We start from the raw sequence: 8278 nt of genomic DNA, 5'->3' as shown, positions 1-8278 counted from the left end.
CACATTCATAGATTCACAAATATCTGAGTGGACAAGTTCTAGAGGCTGGGTAGCTCGAATTGCCTTTCCAAAAGGCTTTCGATGAACCTTACCTACTAGATAGGGCTCGCACGTAAGGAGGTTGACTTTAGCGAGTGGGCTTAAAAGGCCTTCGCTGGCTAACCTAGTCATCCTGTTTCACCATATCTGTCCCAATCTAGCATGCCATGTAATAGATTTAGAATTATCACATGTATTAACTACGTAAGAAATAGATGAAGCATAATCAATTAAATTTAATTTAAAAAAATACATCAAGTAAGGATCCACGTCCAACAAAAATACTGCTCAAATAAAACTCTAAAGTGCAATTGTCAATATAGAATAAATATCCTAAAGGTAATAATACAGAAACTGAAAGTAGATTATACTGAATATCAGGTGCATAAAGCACGTCATGAAGAAGCAAGGTATGTACATTACGCATCTTGAGCTGATAAGTACCAACTCTTTGAACTGCTTCACTAGTGTCGTTCCCCATGAACACATTCTGAGATCCAGCTGAAATTCTACGATAATCTACAATACCCCCTTGATCTCGCGCTATATGTTTTGTTGCTCCTGTATCCACAATCCAATCAGACTGTGTATGGGTAACCAAAACATGGGTACAAACATAGAGATAGAAATGGTACCTTCTTCAGCTCAGTGCAATCATGAGCGAAGTGCCTCATCTTTTGGCAGTTATAGCATTTGACCTTGGATAAATCTTTCTTCCCGCCACACTTGCCTCTTTTGTGCTTGGTGGGCTTACTTTCTTTTGGCGTTTGGTTATGAGCCACACCCTGATTTCTTGGGCTGCCCTGTCTTTTGAGCTTGAACTTACGCTTGCCTCCCTGGGCAACGAGGGCAGTTACATGGTTCGCCCCTTGGCACTTTGCCTCAAGTTTCACATATTGTGCAACATCAACAAAATTTCTATTGCTGTCATTGTGTGTGAGGATGAGCTTTATGGGGCTCCAAGAATTGGGTAGCGTCCTAATGATAGCTGGAACCTACTGCTCATCAGTAAGAGTGGTCCTAACATCTTTCAGCTTTCGAATCATGTCCTTGACCACCCTAAGGTGTTCAGGCATAGTGTGCTTAGGATCCAACTTATAAATCTCAAACTTCAAGGTCATACCCCTTAACCTGTAGTAGAGGTACCTCCAAAGTCAATATTCATCTGGTCCCACATAGACTTAGCTGTGTGTGTTTCTCATAATCACCAATCAACTCATCATGCATAGCACTTAACATAATAAAGTGCATTCTACAATCTTTATTCACCCACTGGTTATAGGCTTCCATATCACGATGGTGCTGAGTGGTAATACCCTCAGTGGGTTTGTCCATAACATTGGTTAAATACTCAAGATAATTTTACTCATTGAGCAGATATTGAAATTTTAGATGCCACATGTCATAGTTGGGTCCAGTCAATTTGTTACCACTGGTGAGGTCCACAACAACATAATTAGTGGTCATATCACTACACACAAAAATGTACAAGGTAAACATTAAGTACACATTAAGAATTTGTTCCAGAAATCCTAATTAAAATTAATGGTTCCTTACAATACATAGTGAGACCAAAATTTTCGCTAAGCTCATAATTAAATCTCATATGTGTAGGTCAGGGACATATAATTTTAATCAATTTTGGACAAATATAAGGAGAATTAGGTATCTCCAAACCATAAAATTATGCCATAGAAATGGGTGCGCATAGGTCCCACATAGGAACCCCATTGATATTTAAAGTGGCATGTCGAGGTAGTGAGCGTATGATATGTAGTGCGAGGCACTTTCCCTTTACAAGGCTTCTCAAAAAATTAATTACGTTGTCCCAAAAATAATTAAATCTTTTAAAAGTCCTACTACATCAATCTAGTAAGTAGGGAGTGTCGCACTTTACATCATGCACGAAGACAACCTCTAACGTACATACATAAACATGCCCACTTAAATTAAATACCAATCATGATCTCCAACCTAGAAAAAAATAAATAAATATCCATTAGTCTGTGGGTGGAAATCGACCACGCATCCCAACAAGTGGAGCGAGTCACAAGTCATAACCGCCATGGGAGGGTATGATGAATAGACAATATATACACATATATATGCTAAAACACATTGCCAAGCAATAATATATCTGGCCTAATAATACGAAGGTCACATGTTTGAGTCATGCCAATAAATCCAATAATGTAAAGCAAATAACAAAAATATGCATCATCATATCAGCAATTTCAAATAAAATGAATCATATAAAGTACCCTCCCATTTTACCTAAGTCATTAAGGGTAAAAACATAATTTTAGGGAAGGTTACACAAACCTAAACCCTAAAAAAAAAAAATGAACCCTTACATGAGCAGGGTCCAACAAATAAATCCTGAATCACAATCAATACTTTCCAATACTTGTCAATCCAAACTGATCTAAATTGGTATTGGTCAAAATAGATCGCAATACCAATTTAAAAATTTAGCCAATCCGATCCACTCCAATTACATTGGTTCAGATATGATAAGTATGGTACGGATTGTACTGGAGTGATTGATTGGATAGGACAAAAGGAAAGGGAGACTTGTATTTAAAGTAAAACACTTTTCACATTAACCATACAACATTAACTTTGACAAAATTAAATAATAAATTTCTCTTTATCAAAAGGAAGTCCTATTATTTAAGTCTCCTTTTCATAAACATAGTTGTATAGTTTCCCTTTATAAAACAAAAAAGAATTTGATTTTATTTCAAACTCTTTATGTTATTTGTTTTATGATACCTAAAAAATCATGCATAACTGACACTATTGTACATGTATCAATTACATATGATAACTCCCATTATCACATAATAAAATATATGTATTAAGGGACTACTATGTGTCCAACAATATTTTTATATTTATCAACATTAATGATTACAAATTTGATAGAAATATTCTAAAGTGCAACTAGTAGTTTTATTAGTAGAAATATATGGCACAAAGATCCCACGTCTAGGCCTGAGCATTTGAACAGCTTGTAGGCATGTGCAGAAAAAAATGGCCAGCAACCATAGGAGGCTCACAACCCGCATATGTGCATGGAAGGGAAGAGCTCAATATAGCACAACCATAGCCAAGTACGACAAGGCACATCATCATGCCACGATGCACGAGGATACGTAGCAAAACCATTAACCATTGGCTCTGATACTAATGTTCAACGGAAAGAAAATGGGTATCGAGGATTACCTCAATGTAGCTTTTCTCACAGTTGAATGGATCAGGTTAAACCATGCGCTGATCCTCACGAACAACGATGAATGGAAGGTTACAGCGATCTCACTAGGCAATCGTTAGGGAATATTCCACCCTCCAAATCCAAGGATTACAATAGAGATCCTTGAAGACACGCACTCTCAATTGGGAGAGACAGAAGAGAATAGGGAGAGAGAGAGAACTTTAGAGATTAAGTCAAAACCCTAATTGGCTTTGTGGCTAAAACCCTATTATTTATAGAGAATTGGCTAGCTAGGGTTCCCAATCCTAGTGGCTCCATGATTACTTCAAGTGGGCGACCAATGAAGGAACCTAGTCGAAACCAAGTCCAGCCCATATTAATTAACAAGAAGAAAAAGAAAGAGAAGATGATATTTTTCCATTGCTGAAGCAATAGTGAGCTTCCACATATGAGGAAAGAAAAGGGAAAAAGAGAAAAAGAAAGGAAAGGAAAGGAAAAAGAGGGAAGGAAACTAAAAGGGGGGGGGAGAGAGAGAGAGAGAGAGAGAGAGAGAGAGAGAGAGAGAGAGAGAGAGAGAGAGAGAGAGAGAGAGTCTATATCACACACACACTACCAAAGTGTTTCAGACATGGACATTCGGGTTCCATATAATGCAATTGAAGCTTCCAATTTATCCATCAACTTAGGGGAGGTCGAAGATTCTAGTGGATAATAAGAATTTGCAGTTCCATCTCTACAAACATGTGATTAGAGACATTGCAGGATTGTAAGCTATTCTACACTCATTAACATGTGCATTTGATTTGCTATATTTCCATTGTATGTTTAGCTAGGTTATACTGCCATAGACCTAGCTATGTCTACTTTCAGTTTCTATGTGGGATTTCATTGTAGGACATTGATATAAGCCCAACTCTTATTTTTTAATTTGTATTCAGTGGGTGCTGAAAATAAGGAATGTGTATTCCCTGGTAGTTACCATTACGTAAACCTAATTACTGTGAGTATTACCTCATAGATCCTTTTGGAAAAAACATGGGTGAAGACCTAGACTTTGTACATCAAGGGGTGGAAACTGAGAATGTCTTCCCTTGGATATGGGTACAGTTAAAATTAATTTTTAAGTAGATGTTGAGCTTAACAGTGGGCATTACTTCGTGTATGTAGGCAAGTTACTGAAGCACATATTTTCTCTGTTGTGGTTGTGCATATGTGCTTTGTGTATTGAAGTAGTTGGCTGTAGGATGTGTGCGCACAACTGGTAGGCCTGACCACTTGGTGGTACATTGTGGATGTACATACGATCGTTTATGCGTGAAACCATGATTGCAGTGTAGGGTTATGAGACAGCTTTGGGTAGCAATAAGTTTATGTGAGTAAGCTCTGTGCAGCAGTGAGAATTTTTAATAATACACATAGTAGCTTTGGGCAACATTAGTAAACTAAGTATGTATCTATTAAAGTGCCAGTAGTGATTGCCACATCAAAGGTACAATTGAAAAAAGAAAAAAATTGACACATCGATTCACCCCCTCTGAGTATCAGTCGGGACCCAACAAGTTAGTCATGTATAAGCCCTATATCCATATCCATGGCCTGAATAAGGACTTGAAGATCTATGTCCATATCTAGATGAGGCACCAACATGATCCAAAGTAATACTCGTTGAATCCATGCTCCTCATTAGCCCTTCAATGTCACTTGGATTGTGAGAACGCTTATCCTTCCAACTATAAGACTTTGGTTTTGTGCGAGCACCATGATCAATGTCTTGGGTTGTATGTGTAAACGCTCCCTATTTTGTGAAATACATCCTTACATAAGATTGTCCACCATTGCCACTGACGCTAGCATCAATACCACTATTACACCCGTGCTCGAATCTAGTCTAATTTTAACTTTTGATTATAGGTAACACATCAATGATGGTAACTACTGGTGACCTGTGGCTTGCTACGATCTAATGCTTGGAAAGGAGGGATGACCCTTCAAGTCAGTGCAGTGCGTGCCTATAAGGGTAACGGCCGAGGGTTCAACCCTTTTTTGTTTTTGGGTCAGCCGAGGCATCCACAGATCCCACACTACCGAATTGCCACTTAGAGATACGTGGAGGCCTATTTCGCATGAAAAAGATCTTTCACTTTTGGGTCATTTTGAATATAAAAATGGTTAATTCTTAGGGATTGAGAATAATAAAATTGGAGTCGCCACCTAAGATTAAGGCCTAGGACCTGGGTGGGGCCCAATCCATAGGAACGGGTCCAAAATGAAATGGATATAGTCTAGAGGTCAGGGTTAGCGTTAGAATTTGAAGTTGGGAAGGTGTTAGGAACCCACTTCACCCGATTGAATCGATCTTCTTATTAGATGCTCAAATATGAATATTTCCCAATATGTCCTATACCATATGCACGACTAAATACTATTATACAAGACTATACAAATATTGTATGAAGTAAGGAATCTACATTATATCTATTCTATTGAGAGATTATACCTAATCTTGAACCCTGTTTCGGGTCAAGAGGGGGGGGGCTCCTTTTGTTGCTTGCGTAATTTTTTATGAAGGCTCCCGACTCTGGTGGAAGTGATCTCGACCACTTGCTTTCCTTGTTTGGAGAATCTAGATCTCTAATGACACCTCAGAAATTGACATACTTCTTGGGAATCTTTGAGAATTTTGGCAGAACTTTGATGCATAAAATGGAAGTTGGACCCATTTGGGTAGAGTTTTGGCCTCGGGTTGAGCACTGGACTAGAGTGATCCTACTAGGTTGGGCATGATTGGGATAAGAAAATAGGTTATGAATAGAAAAAGGTGGGCTAATGAGTAGGCGAATGTGTATACCAAGATGGAAATGGAGGCTAATGATTGGGGAGGGAATGTTCTCACACTTTTGGCTCTCTCATAGTGGAGATAGGTAGGGATCACCTACAGACTCCTTTCATAAACCTAAAATGGGGAAAAAAAGCTGGGATTTAATGGGCCTACCAAAAAAAGCATATTTTCTGGCTGGTCCACCACCTCGAAAAAGCTTCAATTCACGGATCCACGACCAAATTGGGAATATGGCTCATGGGACCGTGAGATTTTGAGAGAAGAGTTTCAGAGAGCTAAGACAAAAATTGGTATCAGCTCCAGTTCTAACCATTCCAACCGGTATAGGTGGTATGGTTGTGTATAGTGATGCATGCAAACTGGGTTTGGGCTATGTACTAATGCACAATGGGAAAGTCATTGCTTATGCGTCCCGTCAGTAGAAGGACTATGAGAAGAACTACCCTACCTATGATTTGGAATTGGCAGTCATGATTTTTGCCTTGAAGATTTGGTGGAACTACTTGTATGATGGAAAAAGTGAGATATACAGTGCACACAAAAGCCTTAAGTATTTCTTCCCCTAGAAGGAGCTCAATATGAGACAGAGGCGTTGGTTGGAACTAATGAGGATTATGATTGTACTATCCACTACCATCTAGTAAAGGCTAACGTAGTAGCTGATACACTTAGCAGAAAGTCACAGACCCTGACTCTTGCTTTATTGATGACCAATGAGCATCTGATTGAATAGGTAAAGAAATTGGATTTGGATCTACTAGTTGAAAGTGTCACCTTGTCACTATCGACATTGCTGGTGCAACCTAGCATAGTGAACCGGATCACTGCAGATCAGATACTGATGTAGAGTTGTAGACATTGATAATTGACATCAAGGAAGATAAATAGAAGGACCAAGATTTTACCTTAATTGATGAGGGAATCCTCAAGTTTAAGGGAAGATTGTGCATGGCTGATGATGGCGACTTGAGAAATACAACTTTGAGAGAAGCACACAATTCTTCATAATCCATTCAACTTGACAACACCAAGATCTACAAGGACCTAAAAGGTTCCTACTAGTGGAAGGGAATGAAGAATGATGTAGCCACTCATGTATTTAGGTGCCTCACTTTCCAGCAAGTCAAGGCAGAGAGACATAGACCCCATGGGTTACTACAATCACTACCTATTCCGAAATGGAAATGGGAGAACATCACCATGAATTTTGTTACATGATTCCTTGCCCTAATAAGGGCATGGATGCCATTTGGGTAGTTATTGACCACTTAACCAAGGCAACTCATTTCATTCCAATGAAAATCACCTTCCCCATGAAAAAGCTAGCCATGTTGTATATGACAACATTATCCGTCTGCATGGTGTACCAGTTATCATTATCTCTGATCAGGATCCCAAATTTACTTATAAGTTTTGGGAATGCGTGCAGTAGGCTATTGGTACACAATGATCTTTAGTACGAAATTTAACCCACAGACCAATGGACAATCAAAAAGGACCATTTAGACTTTGGAGGACTTGCTCCAGGCCAATGCTCTTAATATGAGTTACAGTTGAGATGAGCACGTCTCACTTATTGAGTTCTCCTATAACAACAGCTATCAAGCCACCATCAGTTTGTCTCTGTTTGAAGCATAGTATTATAGGAAATGTCAGACTCCTCTCTATTGGGACAAAGTTGGTGAGCGGCATATCTTAGGTTTGGACTTGATACATGCCACTAGTGAGAAGGTGGGTGTGATTAGAAAGAGAATTAAGGCAGCTCAGTCCAAACAGAAGAGTTATGTTGATGTCAAAAGAAAGCATTTGGATAAAGTGTTCTTGCAGATATCTCCAGTCAAAGGGGTGATGCAGCTCTGTAAGAAGGGAAAGTTGATTCTTAGATTCATGGGACCATATGAAGTGTTGGCACAGATAGGGTTGACAACACACATGATAACTCTACCACCAGAGTTGGATGGTGCACATGATATCTTCCATATGTCAATGTTAAGGAAGTACATAACCGACCCAACTCATGTCTTAACTTACATACCACATGAGTTAGATGATGATTTTTCCTACATAGAGTATCTTGAGAAGATCGTCAATCGGAAGGATCACGACCTCTGTAATCGTGTTTTTTCTTATGTCAAGGTACAATGAATGAACCACCCAGAGCAAGAAGCATCCTGGAAGCGAGA

This window comes from Macadamia integrifolia, chromosome 7, assembly GCF_013358625.1.
Source record: "Macadamia integrifolia cultivar HAES 741 chromosome 7, SCU_Mint_v3, whole genome shotgun sequence".
In the NCBI taxonomy this organism is placed as follows: Eukaryota; Viridiplantae; Streptophyta; class Magnoliopsida; order Proteales; family Proteaceae; genus Macadamia; species Macadamia integrifolia.
The sequence above is the reverse complement of the archived record's forward strand: the minus strand, read 5'-3'. Positions refer to the sequence as shown.